Raw genomic sequence first — 10,808 nt, 5'->3', positions numbered from 1 at the left:
TTTGGCAGCCGGCGGCGGCGTCCGCAGGGCTATTTCATCACCATCCTCGTCTTCTTCGTCATCGGTAAGGGAGCTCCACGAAACAGATCGCTCCGGGTCCAGACTCAGTGCAGTGCCGGCAGGTGTTGATGACGGCATCACTTCCACAGCAGTCGTGGGCGATGTAGCACAGCAAGCAGCAGTCGTGGACGGCGCTTCAGCAGTAGCAGCCGGTGGTGACGGCGGGGCTTCCGCAGGGACCAAGAACGACGTAGCAGCGCCGGTAGTAGACAGGGACGGCGCGCCCACATCAACAGTCGGGGTCGGGGTTGACTGCACGGCGCAGGACGGGAGACACCCAAGCCGCGGCGGCGGCTGGGACCCAAGCCCGCCATCCATCAGGCCAGGGGCACGGGGATCAGGAGCAGCACACGCCACGCCCAGGGTGGACAGTGCGGCGTCGCCGGGCAGGGGAGGATGCGCCGCGGGAGATGCAGCCACACTCGGCCTCGGCGGGAGCCCAGAGCCGGCGCGGGACAAGCGACCACCAGCTGCGAGGGCGGCCTTGCGGGAGGCAAGAGCAGCCGCGGCCATCGCGGCAACAGCAGATGAGGCGGCCAATGGAGTCGGAGATGACGACGCGAACGCGAGCGCCATGGGCATCACCTTGAGTGCCTGGAGGGGAGAAGGAGCGCAGCCGAGAAAGGACGCGGAGACTAGCCCGGATCTGGTTTCGGCGCTCGAAATGGCGGCCGGAGGACGGAGGGAGAAGATCAAGCCGGCGCCGCCGGCCGCCGGCGCTGGGTCGCAGGAGCCATGGTCGCGAATCTCGGATTAAGAAGATCGAGGTTTCCAGCTCTAACTTCATTTCAAACTCCAACGCAAAAGCGCAATGCTGTCAGCTAGTCACGTACGTAGCCGACTAGCCGTGTGTGACCGGTACTGCTCGTAGTGCTCGACGTGGCGTGTTGTCGGGTTCCTGGAAAAGGTCCAGGATGGGCCTACATTTTGCATACGTCCTTTTGCTTCCAGAATGTATGTACCACGAACATGCGCACACTAACAATAGCTGGCGTAGACGTTTTGTCTGCTTCATTGGTTTGATATAACACATGCCGTGTTTGCTGCTTATTTTGCCCTTAAGATTCGGTCACACCTTACATTTGCTAGCGATTGCACTTATCCATACGTACTTTAGTCAACCTTTTTAACACATGATCGTGGTCAATGAAATCCACTAATATCATATAGTTGACCAGTTTGGATTAAGTTAGCTGCCTGTTAAGCAGCTAGGTTTAATTAGTATAGTAATTGAGCTTATCCTGTGTGGGTGTTTGGGGGGGGGGGGGGGTTAGTTCGGATGCCATATATATTTTGAAGGGCTTTAACCCACTTACCTGAATAAGAATTTAATTAGTTGCCATTCATTAGGATGGAGCTTTAAGATGTTTTTATGTCCTCCTCTAGGAGATCGACTGAATCTTGTCGGGCCTGCTCTGCTTCCGCTTCGGAGAAGAGTTCAACTCGGGGTGCATTGTTAAGCAAGTCACTTGGCAGAACAGCTTCGGCTCCATAAACTAAGAAGAAAGGAGTTCTTCCAGTCGACCGATTAGGAGTTGTCTTTAAGCCCCACAGAACTAACGAAAGTTCATCAACCCAAGCACCTGCCGCGTGTTTGAGATCACGCATCAGTCGGGGTTTCAGTCCTTTCAGAATTAGGCCATTGGCTCTTTCTGCTTGTCTGTTCGACTGCGGGTGAGCGACAGAAGCATAGCCGACTCGAGTGCCCTGAGAGGCGCAGAAAGCTCTGAACTCATCGGAATCGAAGTTCGACCCGTTGTCCGTGATGATATTGTGTGGGACTCCATATCTGAATGTCAATGCCCTGATAAAACTGACAGCGGTGCTAGCATCAAGGTTCTTGATAGGTTTGGCTTCGATCCATTTGGTAAACTTGTCGACTGCAACGAGCACGTGAGTGAAGCCGCTTTTGCCGGTTCTCAGCGGTCCAACCATATCCAGTCCCCAAACAGCGAAGTGCCAGACGAGGGGGATGGTCTTCAGGACTGACGCTGACTTGTGAGACATATCGGAGTAAAATTGACAGCCTTCACATCTGTCGATTATATCTTTCGCCATGTAATTTGCTCGTGGCCAATAGAATCCAGCTCGGTATGCTTTAGCCACGATGGCCCAAGAGGACGCATGGTGATCACAGGTCCCCGAGTGGGTGTCATTGAGGATCATTCGACCTTCTTCTGGTGTTATGCACTTCTGACCGACTCCAGTCACACTTTCCCTGAACAGCTGCCCTCTTATCACAGTAAAAGCTTTGGATCGACGGACGATCTGTCGAGCTTCTTCTTCATCCTCTGGGAGCTTTTTCCTGAGGATGTACGCAATGTAGGGCACCGTCCAGTCGGGAGTAATGGCCAGAACCTCCATGATCAGGCCGACCACAGCTGGGACCTCGACTTCAGTTGGATCCATGGCGCTCTTGGGTTGCGAGGGATCTTTAGTGAAAGGGTCTTCCTGAACTATCGGCGTGTGAATATGCTCCAAGAACACATTGCTGGGAATGGCTTCTCTCTTGGAACCTATCTTTGCCAATTCATCGGCTGCTTGATTTTTCAATCGGGGGACGTGGTGGAGTTCTAACCCCTCGAACTTCTTCTCAAGCTTTCTCACCGCGTTGCAGTAACCAGTCATGGCTGGACTTCTGACGTCCCACTCCTTCATCACTTGATTAACTACCAAATCTGAGTCGCCATAGATCATGAGGCGACGGACGCCGAGTGAGATGGCCATGCGCAACCCATACAGAAGTGCTTCATATTCTGCTTCATTGTTGGAGGAATCAAAGTGAATCTGGAGGACATATCTGAGCTTGTCTCCTCGGGGGGATACCAGAACTACTCCAGCACCAGAACATGGCTCTTCAGTGAAAGGGTCTTCCTGAACTGTCGGCATGTGAATATGCTTCAAGAACACATTGCTGGGAATGACTTCTCTCTTGGAACCTATCTTTGCCAATTCATCGGCTGCTTGATTTTTCAATCGGGGGACGTGGTGGAGTTCTAACCCCTCGAACTTCTTCTCAAGCTTTCTCACCGTGTTGCAGTAACCAGTCATGGCTGGACTTCTGACGTCCCACTCCTTCATCACTTGATTAACTACCAAATCTGAGTCGCCATAGACCATGAGGCGACGGACGCCGAATGAGATGGCCATGCACAACCCATACAGGAGTGCTTCATATTCTGCTTCATTGTTGGAGGAATCAAAGTGAATCTGGAGGACATATCTGAGCTTGTCTCCTCGGGGGGATACCAGAACTACTCCAGCACCAGAACCGTTCAACATCTTGGATCCGTCAAAGAACATGGTCCAGTGCTCAGAGTGAACTTGAGTCGGCAGTTGCTGTTCGATCCACTCGGCGAGGAAATCTGCTATTGCTTGGGACTTGATAGTTTTCTTTGCCTCAAACTTGATATCCAAGGGAAGGAGTTCAATCGCCCATTTTGCCACTCGACCAGTTGCATCTCTGTTGTGCAGAATCTCTGACAATGGAGAGTCGCGTAAAAATGGTCAGCGCGTAATTGAAAACATTGAACATGGATTTTTAAAATTATTCAACAAGTATTTGGAAACAATGTTCATCATCTATTTTAAAAATGTTCAACGTGTATAAAAAAATTGTTAGCGTGGGTAAAAAAATTAAAACATGTTTTAAATTTTTTTACATGTATTCTAAAGAAGGGTAAACAAAAATAAAAAAAGAAAACGTAAAAAACTGATAAAAACTAAAAAGAAGTGGCCCAATTGAAAATCGGAGTTTGATTGGATCTAGTGCCTGAGGCAAGGCTGCGAGACTGCGAACCATACTTTACTATTTCTAGGGTTACCTAAAAAAACTATTTTTAGGGAAGCAACTCATTCTTTACTTTGGGTCTTCTTTCCTCATGAGAGCCAAAGGTCGGTAATCTTTGTTTGACACAACAATCGTTGTTTGGCACAGGCGAACGGCTGAGCGACTAAGATGGGCCTGCCCATTTAGTAGCTACGTGATTTACAAAATGTTCAGATTTCAGAATGTTTTATAAAAATCCCGGTTTTAGCAACTTTCCAGATGGTTTGATCCCATTTTTTTTTACCTATTTTGGGATCTTCTAGATGGTTCGAGTCAGTTTTTTTTTCTGGTTTTTTAGCGTTTTCCTTTTTAGTTTCTTTAAAAAATGTTTGAAACAATAAAAAAAATTAGAATTTCAAAAAATGCTTGGGTTTATAAGAGACCTTCAAAAGAATGTGTTGATGATATTAAAAAATGTATTTTTCAAAAACTATTAATGTTTTTTCTTTTCTAAGAAAATTTTACAAAATGTTCAGATTTTTATAAATATTCGTCAAACCTAATAAAAAACAAACAAAAAGGGTCGCTACAGTGAACCGACTCGCTGCCGTGCATGGGTTCGCTATAGTATGCCGCTCGCGTTTTTGAAAACAATAGACATTACGTTTTAAAAAAAAAGGGGCCAAAATGTAGGATCTAAATAGACTTGCAGTGGATCAAGGAACACGAAAGACGCAGCCTAGAACTAGATCCTATGAGCCAGAGAAGCCACAGTTAAACTTGTACGAATGAAACAAACAGGCTGACATATTATTTCACAAAAGGAATACTGAGCTTGGAGTTGCTTTCTGAGATGAGAGAGACCGATTCTTGGTCTTCCTCATGCATGGGAACAGAAATACAGAATCATTGGTAGAAAAGAATCGGATTGGGCACATGTGGTTTAGATTGGACTGGCTTGCTTCTGTGACAACTGCTCCTGGACTTCCTCGTCCATATCGAAGCCGTGCCATGGCAGCACCTAGATCCACTTGTTGATCTGCTTGTTCGTATACCTGGTACATCTTGCCGCCGTGGTGGATGGAGCGGAGGAATACGGTGAGCTGCCACCCCAATCTTCCATCTGCACAACACAACCAGTGGGTTCGATTGAATTTACCCTCCCCATCATCACAACACAACACAATCTAGTAGGGCGGGAGCAAAACGAAGTGCTCGGCAAAGTTGTTCCCTACCTACTACTCCCTCCGTTCGGAATTACTTGTCGTAGAAATGGATGTATCTAGATGTATTTTAGTTCTAGATACATTCATTTTCGAGACAAGTAATTTCGAACGAAGGGAGTAGATCGATAAAGCAGAGCCGGATCCAAGTATCAATTGAACAAGAACTCCTCACAATCAAGACTGATGTGTTCATGCGACTGCCAGAGAGATATATCTGTGATGAACTGAAATAACCACTCAGAGAGAGAGAGAGAGATCTACTCCAGTTTCAGTTTAGTAAAATAGGGCTGCGGCAAAAGCTTACCTCTTGAATTCTGTAGGGGGGAGGAGAAAAGTAGAATAGCAGGAACAAACAGACGTTGCCGGTGGAACAAGAACCTCCTCACAGTCTAAGTCGCACGCGCACCCCGCACGCGGATGAATGACTGCTTCTTCTATATATAGAGATGGAGGCATGGGAGGTGAAGGGGCTGTTTGGATTGAGCCCAATCTTGCCCTACCAAATAATTGGCATCACCAATTCCAGGGCATGACCAAAAAATTGGCAAATCATGGCTGTTTGGAGTGTAGCCATTAGTACTTGCCAATTTTTTGGCAAAACCATTGGATGTCATTTGGTTTGAAGCCAAATATTTGGCACATTTGACTGGCATGTGTTTGGTTTGGTTTCAAAATTTGAAAATTGCATGCCAGCCAAATAAAAGAACGCTTGTGTGTAAACAAGCAGTCACATATCACATGCTACAAAAAAATAAAAATTTGAATTAACCAACACACATACGCACACAAACTCTGCATTTTCAGAACTTCAGAATTAAACTCATACATTAAGTAGCTCATATATTGTCTGATACATGATAGACGGAATAAGGTTCACATCCTTTACCATAGCATCTAGGACATAAACAGCCAGCCATGCACCAAATGCACTCCATACAAACAGTACATGATGCACCCAAGTTTGCTGTATATAGACAAAATATGCATGATGATGTTATCCATGCTCCCACTACGTGTTAAAGCGTTCCTAGCCATATAAACAAAAGGTTGCCACAAACTCTATCTAACCATGTGGCAATTCAGTGAGCAGCCGCAGATCCATCATTGCCACCTTCATGAAACTGAGGCTCAAAGTAGCTAATGACCCACTCTCGAAGAATTGTTTCATCGGCATAGTTAAGATAACTACGAAAGATATCTTGGTCTGGCTTGGATAGATAGGCAACAATCTCAAGTTTATCCTTAGCTGGGATGGTAAGGGCATTGATCCGCTTCCAAAGATTTGCATAAGGATCTGCAGGTGGCATTGGTTGCACAGACACAATAGGGGATGCAAGGGATTCAGCTAGCTTCTTGATACTGGTTACCATATCATCATTAGATACCTTGCCCTTCTTGTTTGCTTTGCCCTTGGTTGGCTTCTTGGAAGGTGATGATGATGCACACTTGCGCTTCTTGTTTAATGGATTGCCATTAAACAAGTTCCCTCAAGTTCATCACTGTCTGCTGGAATTAGATTTCCCTCAAGTTCCCTCACATCCTCGCTGTCATCACTACCATCATCCACATTGACAGTGGTTTGGTCAACTGCGAGTGAGCCATCAGCATGAGATTGATCCGAGAATAACTCTTCCAATTGATGAAAGAACCTAATGGGTCTGGTAAGATAATTGACTGCAGTTTTCTGCACACAAGGTAAGGTAAAAAGAGTAAAATAATGATGTTATGAACACAAAACATGAGAGAAGTTGCAGGTATAAAAAAACACAACAAGAGACAGTGAATATGAAGCATACATATATATAGACAATAGCAGCTATCCACTCATTTTAAAATCAGACCATGATATAAATAAGAGAAAAAACTACTAAGAACTTACATTGAGTCTTTGCTTTTCTGACTCAGAAAGTGTGAATGTGAAAGTGGTTCTGTCAAGGCCATTTCCACTATTGGCCATGGCACGACGCACATCCTTCAAATGTTCCCTCACATGGAAATACATCAAAGGTACAGTACATCCTTCAAATGTTCCCTCACATGGAAATACATCAAAGATACTAAGCTGGGATAGCATCAGCCTCATTGTCACGTGCACTCTCTCTATCTGTCCACATTGGCTGAGCGATTAAATCTCGCTTGGCAGCCCACTCACGTATGTCAGCCTCTTGATCACGAACCCGCCCAGTACTCCTAGGGAGATTGGCATACCATGTCGCCTCATCCACAACATAATCATCTGGACCATTTTCTAATATCCAATTGTGCAAAGCACAACAAGCAACTACCACTTTAATCTGAGATTTCAAAGGTATGAAGGGCCTTTGAGTAAGAATCTTGAAGCGACTCTTAAGAGTCCCAAATGCCCGTTCAACTGTGGTCCTAAGTGATGAATGGCGGTGGTTGAACAATTCTTTTGGGGTAGTTGGGTCACGGTCTCCAGCAAATTTGTTTAGGTGGTAGCGCACACCACGATAAGGAGGCAATATCCCTGGCCTCGCAGCATACCCAGCATCAGCCAAGAAATATTTCCCTACAGCCATGTTGTATTAACAATGAGTTAAAGTCAAGTTGGCACAACACAGTGACAAACATGTATCTTACGTTGTATATGTACCTTCGGGTATTTTTAATCCCCCTGGACGTGTGAGGGCATCTTTTAGCACAAGAGAATCATGGGCAGAGCCCTCCCAACCAGCTAGAACATATGTGAATCGAAGGTCGAAGTCAACAACTGCTAGCACATTTTGGGAGGGGTATGACTTGCGGCCCCTAAACTTGTCGACCATGTGGGCAGGAACAAAAGCCTTCACATGAGTGCCATCTAGTGCCCCTATGCATCCCTATGAATATGAGAAAGGGGAGTTTATGTCAAGCTTGGGTTAGGTCGATCTTGTATAATCAGTAATAAATCTACGGTCTAAGGGTTACCTCAAAATACGGGTAGAATCTGTCCGGGCTGCTAGTGATTTTTGTGTGTGTGTCCGTTGATCTAATGTAAATGAGATCACGAGCTAACTCCCCCATCGCACGAAGAACAATATTGAAATATCTGCTCAGTGTTTCACTAGATCGCCAGAACCAAAATCCAATGGATGAATTTGTGTGATGCTGACCGATCATGTATAGGAACATTGCTACTTGTTCCTCTACTGAAACATGTAGTGTATCAATTAACAACTTTTTCTGCCTGAGCCTAATGCATAGCTTGTAAAACACAGCTCGAGACATCCGCAGTTGCTTGATACATATTGCATCGGATGTGTCAATTAGCCTAACCAGGACATTAGTCCTGTAGATGTCTCTCTCAACTAGTGGACCATACTTTCTTCCTCCACTTCTAAATTTTCTACCATCTTTGTTTCTATACCAAAGAGCCAAGAGAAGAACAATGACAGACAGAGTTCTCCGCCACAACATGGTGAGATAATAGTATTTTTGCTGATCCAAGTCCATCTGGGTCAATATAACAAGTACATTAATATGAATGATCTAAATCATATTTACATTGTACAAAATCAGAGCTGCTTATAACTAATAATAGTGATGAGTAACTTATAAAAAGATCCACCTAAATTATTAACAAAAAATACAGATATGTGCTTGACTATTTGTGAATCAGAAATAAGAGACAGAGATAATAAGTCCCAATCAACAATTAAGCATATATGTCCAGCCGGCTCCTAAGAAATTTATGGACAACAATGTTCTAAAAACAGAGGTCATATGGACTCATAACTAGCTCTGTGTCAAATATCCTTCTCATGTCTAATTTCTAGTGTCTTGGCTGCCTTATAACTTCACGGATGCTGCATATGGAGATCTAAGACTGGGAGCAGGGGCAAAGGGCATGGATTTGGCAGGCAAGTACTTAGATCTGGCAAGTATATACGTACGTGCAGCATATCACCAATTAAAAAGGTCGGATTGAAGCAAATCATGCCAAGAGAAAAGGGGATCGGGGTGGGATTGAAGGGGAGTTGAGCTGCTGACCGTGGGTGGATTGAGAGATGAGAACGAGAGACAGAGGAACGCCGGCGGCGGCCGGAGAAGCTCGTATTGTCGCAGGAATCCGGCGGCCTTGGCGATAGCTGCAGATCTTGCCCTCCACTCGCTCCTGTGTGTTTGCCTGGGATGAAAAGAGGAAAGTGAAGGAACCGACGAGGAAATTTCGCTGCCTACCTTTTATACTCGATGCCCAGTTCGCGCGTTGCCAATTTTTTGGCGGCCGATTTCCACGCCGCCGTTTCGCCCGCGATTTGGCGAAAATGGGCGCGGGCGCGCTGGGGCGAGCCAAAATTGGTCGTGATCCAGGTGAAGGCCAAAAGGGTCGGGCGTGACCAATATTTTGATAAGGCAACTATTGGTAGTCATCCAAACAGCCCCGAAAAGAACAAGCTAGGTAGGGGTGGAGCCGCATGGTCCATGGCCAAAGAGAAGGCCGTGTGGTGGATCGGTGAGGTGGCGCAAGTCAGGCCATCCCTCCCTGGCTTATAGGCATCTCTAGGCACACATTTATTCCGTTTATTTACAGCTCCAACGCCACAAATTAAGTGGGTGCTTCTCTTGCCGCTGCTGCCAGCCTCCTTCGTCTTTATCAGCATTATTTATTATGTACTTATAGCTCCAACGCCATAAATTAAGTGGGTGCTCCTCTTGTCGCTGCTGTCAGCCTCCTTCATCTTTATCAGCATTATTTATTGTGTACTTATAACTCCAATTCCAATGCCACAACTACATCATTAATCAATTATAGACGCTTTGTTACTTGTAATACTACTAGTTGATGGATCGGGACTAGATTAGCGTAAAATGGAACTGATTACTAATCATGTCTACGTATCACAGGTAGACTACAACGCCGACTCCGAAGAGTTCTTCCGGCTCACTGATGACAGCCAGGATGCGTGCCGGCCCCCATCAACGACGCATGCTGCTCCGTCCTCCTCGCCGGCACCAAACCGTGGCACCTCGGAGCATAGCATTATGTGTAAAATTGAGCTATTTTTGTGAGGACCACATAGTAACAAAATGAGATATATGAACCTGTACTCTCCTCAATTTATATTTGTAGTTCATTTTGGAAGATTCAGACAAAACATTCTCGTTGACCATGTTGCACTAGAATTGTCGTCTTGTTTGATCTTTCCTGTTGCTTTGTCATTTCATTTCCTAGGGCTTGTATTCACTTACAATTGTACTGCACACTAGTATTATCAGTAACTATGCAACATGGTCAATTTAACGTATATGTCGAGGCACATCATTTTAGATCCAAACAGGCCTATAGAAAAACTTGGATTACATTTGCTCACAACTGGCACTGATCTAGACTGATTCAGGAAATCACATGATGCACATTTAGTTTGAAACGCAGCTCAGCCTGATTGAACAACTCACAGATAGACCTGACCCGTATAATCCGCAAGTACCCGTTTGAGGACATTTGCAACAAGTTTCAAAGTCTTTAGCATATTGCTCTCAATCACCCAAAATGTTCATCGCACTGCAAAGTCCACAGTGGTTGGGAACAAGAACATAAACAATGACTTGTAATTGACAGTCATCAATATTCAACACTTGAGCGACAAACAAAGCAAGAAACCAATCCATTTTTATCATATGAGGATCCTTTTTCGGGAAAAAATCTCTTGTTGTAGAGTGTGTTTTTATTGATGTGTGTTGTCCACTCTGTGTGTATTGGCCATATGGATCCTCATATATAGCGGTCGAAGGTTATACTATTCTGCAATTAC

The 10,808-nt window shown here is 45.3% G+C and overlaps 1 long non-coding RNA gene and 1 pseudogene across 2 annotated transcripts; both read right to left on the bottom strand.

The window, feature by feature from the left end:
- Nucleotides 1-4,618: 4,618 nt before the first annotated feature.
- LOC125555513 (uncharacterized) lies at nt 4,619-5,490 on the bottom strand. The gene is made up of 2 exons (XR_007304738.2): nt 5,360-5,490; nt 4,619-4,952 (listed from the first exon to the last, which is right to left on the bottom strand). It is a non-coding gene; the product is annotated as an uncharacterized LOC125555513 (long non-coding RNA).
- Nucleotides 5,491-5,673: 183 nt separating this feature from the next.
- Nucleotides 5,674-10,167, bottom strand: LOC147967782 (uncharacterized; annotated as a pseudogene). Its single transcript, XR_015603445.1, has 3 exons — nt 10,099-10,167; nt 9,046-9,234; nt 5,674-6,739 (listed from the first exon to the last, which is right to left on the bottom strand). The product of XR_015603445.1 is annotated as an uncharacterized LOC147967782 (transcript).
- Nucleotides 10,168-10,808: the final 641 nt, after the last annotated feature.

The sequence above is a fragment of the Triticum urartu genome, chromosome 5A (assembly GCF_056163025.1).
Source record: "Triticum urartu cultivar PI428250 chromosome 5A, HENAU_Tu73, whole genome shotgun sequence".
Classification (NCBI taxonomy): Eukaryota; Viridiplantae; Streptophyta; class Magnoliopsida; order Poales; family Poaceae; genus Triticum; species Triticum urartu.
This window is presented reverse-complemented; position numbering and strand designations above follow the sequence as displayed.